At 41.1% G+C, this 15,528-nt stretch overlaps 1 long non-coding RNA gene across 1 annotated transcript; it reads left to right on the forward strand.

Annotated features, from left to right (window-relative positions):
* The first annotated feature begins 1,665 nt into the window (after positions 1 to 1,665).
* LOC148866955 (uncharacterized) lies at positions 1,666 to 6,404 on the forward strand. The gene is made up of 5 exons (XR_016108943.1): positions 1,666 to 2,199; positions 2,557 to 2,691; positions 2,796 to 2,853; positions 2,982 to 3,192; positions 5,790 to 6,404. It is a non-coding gene; the product is annotated as an uncharacterized LOC148866955 (long non-coding RNA).
* The last annotated feature ends 9,124 nt before the right edge of the window (positions 6,405 to 15,528 follow it).

Genomic DNA, 15,528 nt, shown 5'->3' on the forward strand with positions numbered 1-15,528 from the left:
AGCTTCAACCCTAACCCTAACCTGAGCATCTCAACACAACCCAACCCCTGACTTTTTCAAGTTGAGTTCAGACTAAGCCAACCCAAGTTGCAGCCTTATCTCCAATGAGATGTAATTTTTTTCCTGGTGATGAATGGATCTTGCCTTTGGACAAACAATGCATTATGGAAACGCTTTTCTCTATAGTTGTTTATTCTCATTCTGTGAACAAAAATAACCTATCCCACGAGAAAAATAACTACAGTTGATTTGCACTGGATTCGGGGCTTTATTGGCTGCTGTAGCAAAAGATATTGAAGTTGAGGCACAAGCCATCGTCCACGTCGAAGGCACAAGTCACTAAGCTCCTGCAGGTGTCGAGACAAATCGCTCATTAGTCATTATTTTGTTTGATTTGCCCTTAGGATTTGTGCTGTGTAACTTACTCCTTAGCTCAGTAGCAATTGCCCATGGGTGCTCCTTTTCTTTTTAGTGTAAAATACAAAAAAGCCACCACTGAAATTTCTGACAATTATAAAAATCTCTGTTTTAGTTTCACTTTAACAAAAACCACTTCTCAAGTTTTAAAGAACTCGACAAAAACCTCTCTTCTGTCATTAACCCAGATGGAAAACCAATAAATAAAGTTACGAAATTCCCCCTGATTAAGGAATTGCCCCTGTTTGTCCAATCGGATCCTCTGTGTGTTTAAGTCACCATTACCGTTCCTGAATTTCAAACCCTTGTGCAATATCAATGGTGATTCTTATAATCTCCTTAATGGACAGATCCCCCTTCCATCAGCTTAGTCCCCACGAAGAGCCCAAGATTTTCTTCAATGCAAATGCCGTACAACTGTAAAATAATTCCTTCTCTTTGGGGTCATGTGAGAACATACTCCCAAAGTTAGTCAATGCTCCCATTAGAGGCCTTAAATGTAATGTCCTTGTGGATACTTTCAGACAACATTTGGCTGAGACAGACAAGAGCTGTTTCCAAGTGGATCCTCCAGCCCAAATGGAGCAAGGCTCACTACCCTGTATATTACATGACAAATCACAACAGAGGGAGGAGTCAAGGGAACAAGATAATACAGGTAAGCAACAAATTAAGCTTTCCTGGATTGAAAATCTTGGAGTCTTAAATGGTGTGAGAAATGTTTCTAATTTCTCATAGCCATAATGTTGAACACATAAACAGAATGCAACTCTCTATTTAACTTTCCTATATAGAAAATCTGTTGGGACAAGACTTGGTTGGACAGCAATTATCTGAACTTTCAGCCTTAATTCAGGTTATCTGCAAGACTGATACCTAAGGTGATTATAGTCCTCCTCTCATGTTTCAATTGTAAGACCAGAAGTTTCAAAATTCATGCTGAATAAAAGTTAAGGGCATTTATTTGTTTGTTACAGCAATCAACCTCCTATCTTTTAGGCCATGTTCGTTTTTCGTGAAGTGAAAGGGAGAAAGTTTGGTCAATGGAATTCACAATCCCATTACCAATTTACCTGTGTTCGAATTCTAAAATTATGTGGGACCCACGGTAAATTTAATTTCCCCGGGTAAACGGAACCCTTGTAGGAAAAAAAAAAAGGAAATTTCAAAATTGCCCCCCACAGGCCACAACATATAAAGTTGAGAGTGTCTCTTCGACCTTTTCTCCTCTCTCACCTCTAGGCTCTGCGTTTCTCCTCCTCCACTCCGTTCTGCTTCTCCAAAAATCACCGCTGCGTTTCTCCTCTTCCATTCCATCATCTTGCTGCTGTTGATTCTCTCAGTTGCTACTCAGCTCGATCTAGTCACCGTTCCTGCTCCATCGTTGATTTTCCTCCATTCTTGCTGCTTCATCCACCTCCACTCTGTTGCTGGCACTGTTGATCCTCTAGAATGCTATTTTGGATTTGAGATTTAATCTATTTTTCATTTCCGGAAATTCTTTTTTGTGTTTGTTTCTAATGCCTGTTCTTTCGGTTCATTTGCTTTTTTCCTCTTCGAGATGCTTTTGAATTTTCTTCTCTAAGATCTTTTTGAGTTCTTATTCTTCGAGTTTATTCTCCAAGTAAGGAATTGGATTCGGCTGTTTCATTGGTTTTAGGTGCTAAGGATCTCCCAGTTATCGCCTAAACAGCGGGGAGGTTCGCCGGCAAAGCAATTGGGTATATTTAATTGGCTTGTGGACAGTTCGAAAATGTTTTGCAGCAGTCTCAAGATAGGCAGGTATTTCTTCTCTGATCTTTTTCCATTTCTGGGTTGAACCCTCTTCCTTCCAAACAAGTGAAATTATTAGTTTGTATCTCTTATAATGCACACTTATATTGAACTCTTTAAACTAATTTGGATTGATATTAGAAGAAATAATGTAATCCAATTTCTCATAATTAATGCTTTTTTATTTAATATTTACCTAGCTTGTACTTTATGTCTCTCAATTTCATTACTCTGCCTCTGTCCTGGTTTTGGCATTGCACTATCTATCTAGTTCAGATAAGAAAGCTCTAAGATCATTTTGGAACTGATCATATTTCTCAGTACTAAGGAGATGTTGATTCTAAATTATGTTATCTTGACATTTAGGTGCACAAAGAACTTCAAGATGCAATTGCACAACTAGAAGCAATTCCTTATGAAATACGAGCATATCCGTCATGAATCCTAGTCCAATGACTCATAGGCTGATGGATAATCCAGAGACATCACCTTCTAGTAATGGTATTATAAAATGTTTTTTCCCTTGTCTTTTTCTTCTTATATGTATTTTATTGCATTGCTTCCTTTTATGAGTTTTGAATTGGCTATATTTTCTTTGGTGCTAGGCATTAGTGTGCCTGAGAAGCTTGATGAGAAGACAACTCAACTAATGCCATCCAAAAGGTTCTGCTTATCATACTGGAGTTTTTTTTCAATGAATGCTTATCAAACTTATGATTATCATTGAAACTAGGCTTTTGCAAGTGTTTTTTCCCAAGTATCTTGATGTATTTATGTACATCCTTCACTAGGACTATACTTCAACAACTTCAGGTTCAACTGATTTGCACAGTCAAGCCAGTACATATGCAAGATTGGCTGAATCTACAGCTTTGAAGGCCAAGATGAAGGTTGGTTCATTGAAAGACAATAGAAATTTAGAGGAGCTTAATGGTGAAGCTGGTCTTTTCACTGTTCTTCCTGTTTCTGCAGAAAGCACAAGGTTACTGCCAGATCGCAAGGGTAATGGTCCATCTAATTTCATTTAATAGTCAAGCATATTAATTACTCCATGTTACTCCCAAGGTGTAGAAAATTCAAATGGACATTGCAAAATCCCTCTTAAGGAACACAAATTTCCCCAACAGAGGACCATCGCCACTTCGGCTACCACTGATCCTTCTGACCCAAAATAAACTTCAACAACCCCCACCCAATACCCAACTAGTGATGCATGGACATGGACACAAGAGTTGGAACTCAATAAACTTTCAGTAATCTGACTTGGAAAGATGAAAAATGGGTTCATAGACACACCTAAAATTGGAAATTTCTCTTAAAAAATTGTCTTATGAATTCTATCATCATATACTTATAGAAGTTTTCATAAGTAAATTAAAGTTTATTTTTGTTACCTACAGATATTCTATAAGAAAAGATGGAACCGACTGTGTATATTAGATGTTCATTTATGTTAACTAAACAAGGAGAAAGAAGAAAAGCATTTGTATAAGTGTTCTCTCACCCATTAGAATCTATAGTGTCAGTATTTGACTTGAGTCCAACATAGACACTTCATCTGTTTAAGAGAGTCCATCCAACACTGTACTCAGTCACTTCCAAAACTAGCATAATCTCTGCTTGTGGGACCCTCTTCCCCTATGGCCCATTCCTTTTCCCCTTTGTCTTGTTGGTAACCTTCAAAACCCTCTTTTCTTTTCTACTCTTGTCTTATTTTCTTTGTTGAACCATTGATAACATCTAGTGGATCATATTCTACCCTTTCCTCAGTATTCCCTAAAAGTTTCTTCCTTACCTAAAGGTCCCAAACAAATACTGTTCAAAGCCATCAGACCAACTTCCTAAGGCTCCAGCCAAGCATCATTATGCCCCCTCTATAATTTAAAATCCATTTCTCTCCATAACTATAATATGCTTGGACAAGATGAAGTTGTTGTGGTGGGAAAGAACCTACCCTGAACCCAGAAACCTATTCTAATAAGACTCAAACATCACGCTTTACCCGTTTCCTCGGTGTCTTCGATGTTTGAAACCAAATTTCTTATCCGAAGGTTTTCTTCATCTTCATTCCCTTCTTCTTTGGAATTGCCCCAAAAACTCCCAGCTTTAATCTAGCAAAAACTTTTGAAACTTGCACTGTTTGATTAGTTTTCTGACCCTCTTTACTGCATTAGGAATTTTCTCCCTTGGTTAAAAAGTGTCCCTATCTGCGTTGATCCTTTCTAATTCAAAAATCGCATTCTTTACTATTATGACTCCATTTGTTTCACTGTGAAGTACAAAAGATCTTCCAATCTGTAAAATTTGGCTTTTGTATGACCAAAACCTTGTTTTATGTCCATTATACATAGAAATGAATACAACCTCAACTACTCAACTCAACTAAGCCTTGTCCCATCATAATGGTATCAACTACATGATGCCCGTTCTGTCATTCCATGCTGTTTAGTAACATATTCATTGTTAAATTATGAACCTTCATCCTCAGACCATTTCTCACCAGTTCAACCTATATACTTTTTGGCCTACCCTTAGCTCATCTAGGCCCTTCAACTTGCAATAGATCATTTCTCCTTACTGATGAACTCGTGCATATTTTGAGGATAACCTCTTTTTTATGTTTAGGCATGGATTATGTAGATATTATAATTTGTTATCCTTTTTGTCCAACAGTGGCTTCCATGTACATGTTAAAATGAAATGTGCTATTCAACTAGGTAAAATATCTGAACTCTTTTCTATTCACAAAAAATCTAGGCAATTCAAGGTCCACTGTGGAATTGTGTAGCATATGTATTAATTACAAATCAAAAGATTCAAAACCTGTGTGCAACACTCTATCTAGTTGGCTGGCTTCTTGGCCTTTTTTTTGTTGGGAGGGGGAGGGGAGGTTAGGACAAGTTGGCTTTCGAGAAAATGGATTAATGGATAGTTGATGGTTTAATTTATTGTTGGCCATACCTTTATCTTTCGATTATTCTCTTTAAAATAAAAGCTTGGCTTATAGAAGTTCATGGTTGCCCTTAGTTCATTGCAACTTAATTCTAATATTTATTATTGACTACCCAAAATAAGTTCTAATCTTTATTATTGATTCCAGAGCCCAACATCAATATAGTACAACATGAATGATGTGATTTTTGTCATGCAATCAGTTACAAAGACCCATGAATTTAGGGTTGGAGAAGTACTTAATATTAATCACATGGGTATGTTCAATCATATTCACATAATACAGCATATGCTATACCATGTATATGCATGTATGGTTTTTGACATAGGGTGCAAATTAGGTTGCCAGATTTACACCAGACTCGGTCACTCAGGTTCAGACCCATTCAAAATTTAACCAATGCTCAACCCACGTGACCCAAGTTACACCCCAATTAGTATGTTTTTTTGTATTTCATTCCAAAAATGAAAGAAAGAAACCACAAATCCAATATTGATATATTTACCTTGTATATACCATGTTTTGGTTGAAGCAATTGAAAATTCTAAATTTGATTGCATCTAAATTCTGAAGTGATTTGGCCTTCAAAAAGAAAAATCTGAAGTGATTTGTACTAACAAGTTCTTCCTAACGTGCTTTATGCTAGGTGGGAATGTTACAGCAGTTCAAGACTTCGAGTGATGCTGTTAAAGCCTCTTGCTAGGTGGCATATCTCACCTACTAGTAATTTGATAGTCACCTTGTTATGCATGGGAAAGATCATAGGGAAGAGAGAGGAGTTACATGAGTTAGAGTCGATGATAATGGTGATATGGAAGCAAAAGTTGAACCTAGTAGCCGATTAGCTCAACTCTCTTTTTTATTACAAGGATGAATTTTTGTTTCTTAGAAGTTTGGTTGTCAAATGTTTCTTACAAGGATGAATAATTAGGGCACTTTTTTGGTTGTCAAGTGTTTCAGGCTCTTTTTTGGTTGCTGTTTGTGGACCCTATAGAGTTATTTCAGGTCAGGCTCTTTTATCTTCACAGTTCAATGATGGTTCAAGGATGCTGTTTGATCAAGAAGTCCAGATGCTCCCTTGGTTTTTTTTTTTTTTTTTTTTTTTTTTTTTTTTTTTTTCTTTGTGCTTGTTTTCTTCTCATCATCTGTTTTACCAAAAAAAAAAAAAAAAGCTGGAATGTATTTCCGTTTTGAAAGTAGAGGGCAATGAGTGCCTTTATCAAGAAGACTACTTGGTATATCTCTTGAGACGGTTGTAGTTTATCAGTTTTGGAAATTAAATAGTTGCTTGTGAAACCAAAGTGAAATCAGTTTTTTTGCTTATTTATTAATTTATATTTTGAAAGCACCATTCTTTACATCTAATACTTCTATGGGTTGTTTGGTATTTGATGGCTAATATAGCCAAATATTTTGCAGTTGCAATATAAGATCCCCTTCCTAATGGCTGATGCAATGAAAGGGTAAAATTGGAAAGAGATGAAAAAAAAATAACAACTTACCCAAGAAAATGGGTGTTTGAAAAGAACATGTGAAAGTAAGGGATTTCATTTACTTGGATAAATCAAACAAAAAACGAACATGGGTAAATGAACTTACCCAGGTAAGTGCTACCCAGGAAACACTTACCTGGGTAAGTGCATTTACCTAAGTAAATGTGTTTCTGAAAAAAGAACATGGCCTTAGCGTTTTTCTTTTGTAGAACAGAACTAAACAAGGGAAAACAAAGAGAAAGTAATTAAGGGAAAAGGTGGCAGAGAGAGAGAGAGAGAGAAATGCGTTTGGCGATGAATCTTCAAATCAAGGAATTCGACGTCAATAATGAACTTCCTAGTTAACAAAGTATCGATTACCCAGACAATCGCCGTTATACTTTATCTGTTTGTTAGTTATTCCTGCAATATCAAGTAACATGAAAAGAGTTCAAGAAGGAAGCAAGAAGTTGTTTTTTTGCCATAGTTATATGATGTGTGGCTCATTGTGACACTAGCAAGTGCATTAGCCACTCAAGTAATAGAGTAGTGAGTAGAGTATCGTTCCCACAAGAACTTATGTAGCAATTACTAGTAATAAATCAGTCTACTGTTATCTGATAAGCCGAAATGTAAAACTAATGAAAATCTGAAATTCTAATTACAAAGCTATTTTTAACACATTGGACCAAACACCTTGTATGTAAGTGAGGAGACAAGCTAAAGATGCATAGAAAAATAAATTCAACAACTAGTTTTCTAGGCAATTCGAGTAGAATAGGATTCAGCCTTGGTTTGATGAAATCCCAAAGCAACGAACAGCCTCTCTCGAGCACATGTTCAATCTATGCATGACTGATGGTCCTTATATCTCTATCAATGATCTAATCACCATGCATGCATTCAGATCTAGCAATTATAGGGCTTCATTTTAGCTGGATGATCATCAACTCAGCTGAATGAACACCAACCGAATTGTGCAAGTTATCTCTAACCTTGCACTCAATTCGGCTTTTGATTTGTAGATCTGAAATCTTAGAGTCTTTCTCAAGTACACTATGATTTCCAAGAAAGATGAACAATTCGGCCAGACTGAATTAAAGCTACCTGAATTCTTTCTCAAGTAATTCAGGTATTACAAGTTCATGATCAGAAATCACAAATATGATTTTATAGAATAACAGTTCGGATCTCAATATTTCATTATCTGAATTTACAGATCTGAGATTGGAAAATAGTAATTCAGACCTTATAAATTCATGATCTGAAATTTCAGATCTGAGATTTCAGAATAGCAGTTTGGCCAACAATCCACAATTGATATTCCAAACAAGAAACTTCAAGATTGAATCTACTTTACTCGAATGAACTTAGAAAACAAATTACAGAATTGAATTTGCATAATACATGCTTCGATTACAACAAGAAAGGAAAATTTGATGGAGAAATTACATAAATCTTAGCTGAATTCAATTACCAATTTGTGCAAAAATCAAGTGATGATGAAACCTTGATCTCCAATTGCTTTCTCCCCCTTCGAATTCAGCTTCTTATTTTCTTGAAGCTACTTGTTCCTCCTCTCTTCTCCTCTCTTGCGCCTATCTCTCTCTCTTCTTCTCTCTTAGAGCAAGAGCTCAAGGAGAGTTTGAAATCAGATGTTGGACCCCTTTTCCCTTGGCTCTCTTCTCCTTTTATAGCCTTCCCCTCAACCCTTTTCCTCCTCTAGAAAGTCCTCCCATCTAGAAAGTTCTCTCATCTAGAAAGTTCTCTCCCTTAGAAAGTTCTACGATGCGGTTCCAGATAATCCGGGCTCGATTTTGACCCCAATTCAGTCTATGTCTATCAAAACTCAAAACATGAAAGTTCTAGAACTTTTCTTTGTCTTTCCAACTCATCTTGAATCATTTCAATCGGAGTTCGGATGAGAGAGTTATGCCCAAATTACTATTCAGTGCCGAAATTGTCCAGAATTATCCAATTAGCCTTGTTTTTCACTTAACGCCTCATTTCTCTCTTCTATAAAGTTTCCTGCCTTTAGGCTCCTTGGGCTGCACTTTGGGCTGCTCTTGATCTGCAAATGGGCCTCCTCATTGCTGGGCCGAATAGCCTCAATTGGAGAGCTTCGGTTGTGCTCTCTCTTTGGGCTTTCCCAAAGAGTGCAGCACGGGCTGAATGGGCCGAATGGTCCTCCTTTGACCTCTCGGCTGGGCCTTGCTCCCAGCTGGGTTGTATCACTTTCTATTTGGCCTCCTTTAGCATGGTTTTATGCTCTTTTTCCCTAGACTTGTCCCCTTTGATAATCTCCTGAAATCAAGCTAAATTGAAGTAAGAATTCACACAAATCAGCATCAAAACCATGCATAAACACCATAATTTATATGTAAATTGTACATACATCAATATGCAGTATAAAAAAAAGAGGAATTTAACTAATTAGGCTCAAGTAAATAAATAAATAAATATTGTGCACTTACTTGGATGAACCAGTGCCTTTTGATCTCCCAAAGAACATACGACTCGAATGATGAAGGATGCAATTGGGGGTTTATGCTTCTTCAAAGCAGATTTCAAGGCGGTCTTGACCCAGGTCTTGACGGATTTCTCTTGCCCAAAATGAACAAGAACAAGGACAATCCAGAGAGAAAAACCCTTTTGTTAAAGATTTGAATCTTCTTACAGCAGATGGCCACACTATCAAGTGCCCCCAACATGGCCGACAATAAAATAGAAGAAGTACAGGCAAATGTGGTCTTGTAAACAGATCCTTGAGCTTCATCGTGAATAAAAATTGCAGGGTGGTCGTTCACCGCTGCCTGGTTTAGCAGGCAAATGCTTCAGAATGCTGGAGATGAGCCTCTCTAGGAGCTCGATACCAGGATGGAGCTGGACGTTGCCCCACACACAAGCTTTTGAAGTTTACTCTTGGGAATAAGTTAGTTACCAATCCATTAATCGGTTACGGATCTGCTTTGATTTTAATCATTTAAGCTATGTTTGGTTTAAAGGAAAAAATAGGGAAAGGTAAGTAATTTTTTATAAATCTTGTATAGATTCTTTTATTTTTCCTTTTCTTTCTCTATTTTTTCCTTCAAACCAAACATAGCCGATCCCAGTCGACTAAATGCAAATAATCATGGTTCATGTAAATGCAAAAGTTAGGCCGGTTTAATGGTCATTTGTGCCGATGGTTGTTTGGTTGGAAGAAAGCAATATGAGAATGCAAAAGTAGGTATCCATCGCAAATCCAGACAATGGGTCCCGCCATCATGCCACGGCTCTTTTTAGCCATTTCCCCCACCGTTGAAGTCCCAACATATGTATATTTGTATTCCCATAAATGAACCGTCTTAGCTAGGATATGTGGTCAACCGTTTGAACTAGACTTCACCATATTTTTTGGTTTTTCAATTTAACCTAGCTAGGATAGAAGAACGAGTGAGAACAAATGGGATTTGGCCTTTGTCGAGCCTTGTAGCATATAGGGGTGGCAATTTTTCCCATCCCCGATGGGTACCTGGGCTCTCCGATCTGGGGTTGGGTATGGGGGTACTTTGGTGGGTTGGGGTCGAGGATGTGGGCCGATCCCTGAATCCTCGATTGGGTTCGGGGATGAGGATGGGGAATACAATCCTCACCTTGACCTAGCCCCGATTAATTATATATAACATTATATAATATATAATTATAATAATAATTATTTGTTTTATTAAAAGATTAAAACTTAAAAAACAGTAAAACAATAAAACTCTCGGCAGTAAAACACAAAACACTTCGACTTCGAATCTTTGACAGAGAGAAGAGAGAACTCTATCTCTGAACCCTGGCTTCGTGCCTTCGTCTTCCACTCTTCTTTCGTCTCCGTCGCCAGTCGCCAATTCGTTGACCGCCATCGTTGTCGTCACTCGCCTGTTAGACATCGGACAGAGGACAGAGATACTCAAGTGATAGAGAAGAGATACTCAAAGAAGAGTTTCGGTCTTTAATCTTCCTTCTACCTTCGTCTATCGTCGCCATCAACCCGTCGGACTCTCTCTCTCATCACCGACCTCAACTCTCGCAACAATCCTCTCTCTCTCTCAATCTCTCAGTCTTAGACTCTTAGTCTTTCACAGTATGTTGTCGTCGCCATCAACCTGTCGGACTCTCTCTTATCACCGACCTCAACTCTCACAATAGTCCTCTCTCTCTCTCAGTCTCAATCTCTCAGTCTTAGACAGTATGATCCAGGATGTGTGCATACATATCTCATCGAGGATTCGGGTCTCCAAGGGGAATTCATCCTCATCGAGGATTCGGGTCTCCAAGGGGAATTCATCCCCATCGAGGATGGAGGGGGGACTCCTTTCCCGTCGGGGATCGAGGGTGGGGATGGGGGCTGATTTGGGGGATGGGGATGAATGTAATCCCCACCCTGAACCCGGCCTGTTACAATTCCTAGTTGCTTGCAAAACACACAAAAAAAAATCCCAAACACATTCAGGAACCAAGGGAAAAGTAGAAGAAAACCCAGATAGAATTTGGCCTCTATCTATTCTGGTGTTTACCAAATCTATTTGGGCGGCATCTTTTCCCTTCCAAATATTGTGAAATATGGCGATATTCTGATGTCTTTGGTCTGCTTCCGATATGCCCGGCATTGACCCCAACCTTATAACTCATAAACTTAATACTGGCCCTATAGTCAGACCCATTAGACAGAAAAAACACAACTTAGCCCTAGAGCGCTGGAGGGCGGTCGGCGAGGAGGTCAAAAAGCTCCTCACAACAGACTTCATAAGGGAAGTTCACTACCCGAGTTGGGTAACCAACCCAGTGCTGGTAAAAAAGGCAAACGGCAAGTGGCGCATGTGTGTCGACTACACCGACCTGAACTGAGCATGCCCGAAAGATTGCTTCCCCCTCCCAGAATTGATCGCCTAGTGGATGCGACCTCGGGACATGAGTTGCTAAGCTTCTTGGACATCGACTCGGGCTACAACCAAATCAGGATGGACCAGTCCGATGAGGAAAAAACCACCTTCATAACGGAGTTCGACCTGTACTGCTACAAGGTCATGCCCTTCAGATTGAAGAATGCGGGGGCAACCTTCCAAAGACTTGTAATAAGCTATTTCAGCCCTTAATTGGCACGAAAATAGAATGTTATGTAGATGACATGGTCGTCAAGACACAGTTTTCATAGGAATTAATACAAGACTTAAATTCTGTCTTCCAAATTCTACGTCAATTTAGCATGAAGTTGAACCCAAACAAGTGTGTATTCGGTGTTACCTCGGGTAAGTTTCTAGGGTACATTGTCAATCGGTGCGGTATTGAGGCCAACCCGAACAAGAAAAAGGCCATCCTAGATATGAGACCACTCCAAAATGTAAAAGAGGTTCAGAGGCTAAACGACCGCATAGCCGCTCTGAGCCGTTTCATGTCCAAGTCGGCAGACTGCTGCCTGCCTTTCTTTAAAGCAATCAAAGGCAAAGGGTTCGAATGGACCCGAGATTGCCAGCTCGCATTCGATGAGCTAAAAAACTACCTCGCTAGCGTGCCGATCTTAACTAGGCCTGAGGGGGGCGAGGTCTTAGAACTGTACCTCTTGGCAAGCGATGAGGTGGTCAGTTCGATACTAATAAAAAAAGTAGATTGGGTCCAACTACCCATCTATTATGTTAGTAAAATTCTAGAGGGAGCAAAGATGAGATACCCGCAGATAGAAAAGCTAGCATACGCAATGATAATTGCAGCTCGAAAACTCCGCCCATATTCCAGGCTCACACTGTCATCGTCTTGACTGACAAACCTCTAAGGCAAGTCTTACTCAAGCCCAAGGTTTCCGGTCGACTGACGAAGTGGGCCATCGAGCTCAGCGAGTACGACCTCCCGTATAAGCCACAAACTGCTATTAAGGCCCAAGCCTTGGTAGATTTTATCGCTGAGTGCACGTTCAACCTCGAAGTCCCTAGGCCGGTTGAGCCCGAGATCCCCAGTTTGGGTGAGCCCAGAGCTCCCAAGCTAATAGAGTTTGAACCTCGTAACGTTGCAGCCAGGGTGACATCTCTCCTGGTTAGGCCAAACGCGAACTGGGATGAGGAACCCTGGATCCTTCATGTAGATGGCTCCTCGAACCAGCAGGACAGCAGGGCTGGAATAGTGCTGCATGGCCCGGGTGGCACGAAATTGGAATATGCACTACGCTTTGAGTTTGGACATCCAACAATGAGGCGAAGTATGAGGCATTGATAGCCGGGCTGAACCTAGTGCAAAAGGTGAGAGCAAAACACATAATTATCTGCAGCGATTCCCAGCTTGTGGTCGACCAGGTTATGGGCGAATACGAAGCACACCAGCTATCTATGATTGCCTACCTGGCAAAAGTAAAAGAGACTCTGCTCAACTTCCAGTCACACTGAAGATCAGGCAAATCCCAAGGTCAGAGAACACTGAGGCCAACGCCCTATCCCGGTTAGCCAGCATGAGTCACAACGCCATGAGAACCGTGTACATAGAGGACTTACCTTGACCTAGCATTCTCGGTGGGGCAGAAGAGGTCACTCCCGTCCTTGAAGCAGAGCCGATTTGGATCGACGCACTCACGAGCTTCTTACTAGATGGAACCCTCCCTGCGGACCGCAATGCAATCAGGAGGGTAAAGCACCAGGCAGCCAAATACGTCATAATAGACGAATGGCTGTACCGATGGTCCTACATGCTCCCGTACCTGCGCTGTTTATGACTTGCTGAGGCCGAGCTCGTACTCCAAGATACTCATGAAGGTTTGTGCGGCCGACACTTGGTATGTAGGGCCCTCACCCAAAAGGCACTTCGACAAGGGTACTACTGGCGAACGATGAAAGCAGAGGCCGTCGAGCTTGTCAGAAAATGCGATAAGTGTCAAAAGCATGACAATATCCACCATCAGCCTGTCGCCGACCTCAAGTACCTCATCGGTCCATGGCCCTTTGCGCAATGGGGCATCGACCTCCTGAGGCCATTCCCGCCAACAACGGGTGGGAGGAAGTTCTTAGTGGTGGCGGTAGATTACTTCATAAAGTGGGTAGAAGCTGAACCTCTCGCAATAGTTACAGCTCAAAACATACAAAACTTCTTTTGGAAGAACATAGTATGTTGCTTCGGGTTACCTCGGGTATTGATCTCCAACAAGATATATAGTTTCAGGAATGGTGCCAAGATATGGGAATTCGGCAGAACTTCACATCGGTCGCGCACCCGCAGGCAAACGGTCAAACAGAAGTAAAGAATAGAGCTACCCTCTGCGGACTGAAAGCGCGACTAGACCGAGCTAAAGAGTTGTAGGCGGATGAGCTACTAAGTGTTCTATGGGCTCACCGAACTATGGAAAAAACCGCCACGGGAGAGACCCCCTTTAACCTCACCTACGGCACCGAAGCGGTAATCCCGGTGGAGATCGAAATACCTACACTGCAAGTAGAAACATATGATGATCAAATAAACAGAGATGAGTTACGTACCAACCTCGACCTACTGGATGAGGTAAGATACCTCGTGTACATCCGGACCGCAGCTTACCAGCAAAAAGTAGCTCGGTACTACAATGCCAGAGTAAAAAATCCGAACTTCCACGTTGGTGACCTAGTCCTCCGTAAGATCATGGCACCCAGGTTCGGCATGGGCAAAATTGGACCGAATTGGGAAGGACCCTACCGAGTAAAGAAAATGCTTGGTGGGGGGGGCATATCAGCTCGAAACCTTAGAGGGCAAACAAGTACCCCGAGCTTGGAACATCATTAACTTGAGACAATACTACCTATAAATCACCAAGCAGAGTGGACTAAGTCACTACCAGAGCCTAAGGGCTAGGATACCGAGCTAACAAGGACCTCGGCATGGGCAAGCAAAGGCAAAAAATTCCAACTGAAAGCTCAGACAAAGTGCCAACAACAAACTAATAGGGGCATCGACATATGGTCAGTTCGAAGGAAAGAGTGACCAACACTTAACCAAAAGAAAACCATTCCATTGCAAAATACTGTGTACATTTCCAGAAAAAAAAACAACAACAAAAGCGAGCTCACAGGCCCGGAGGTACTTCTTCACCATCAGAAGGCACTTCAATGATACTCAAAGGTCTTGCCTCATCTTCGGAATCAGGCTCACCGTCAGCAGTGTTGCCCATCTCCTGAGTAATGCGCAAAGTGGTTATGGCATTAATATTGAGCTCGGGGTATGTATTTCGGATCATCCACTGGCTCATTTTAAAGCTCCTTCTGTACGAGCCCACCATCAGGTCGTCAAAGTGCGGCGAGGCGATATATTCATAACCTTCTTTTTGGCATCCTCGATGCCCTGAGAAAATATCTCTGTCCTCTCCCTAATATCCTCTTGAAGGTATTCAACCTAATGCTGCAAGTCCAGCCTCAGGTCCGCCATATGCTTCATCACAACTCCCATGGCCTCGGTATCTCTCTGAGACCTCGCCAGCCTGGCCTGTGCAGCGCGAGAAGCTACCTTAGCAACTCGAGAAGCCGTCTCTGCAGCGTGGGAAGCCTCTTCGGCAGCTCGCGCCCGCCTTGAGCTCCTTTCCACTTGGGCCGCCAAGGCATGGATAGAATAATTCACCTACCAAATAGGAAAAATAACAAATGATCAAAAGAACGATAGCAAGAAAGAAAAAAAGCAAAGAGCCTAACAAGAAATCGTTGACTTACCACCATGGCATGAGTGGCAGCACGACAAGCTACTTGGTTCAAAGGAAGCTCGGTCCACGCCGCGACCTCCTCAGGGTAAATGGCCTCCCTACTATTCTGAAGAGAGTGGTTCAACGACAACACACTCCTGAACTCACCTTGGGCTCCCGAGCCTGAAGGCCCAGCTCGCGTATAAGCAGACTCAGAGTAAGCGGGAGCCCCCGTGTAAGTAGCCTCGGCGTAAGGGGCCCCTGTC

Source organism: Nelumbo lutea, chromosome 3 (genome assembly GCF_056320005.1).
Source record: "Nelumbo lutea isolate HS-2025 chromosome 3, American lotus-T2T, whole genome shotgun sequence".
NCBI lineage: Eukaryota > Viridiplantae > Streptophyta > Magnoliopsida > Proteales > Nelumbonaceae > Nelumbo > Nelumbo lutea.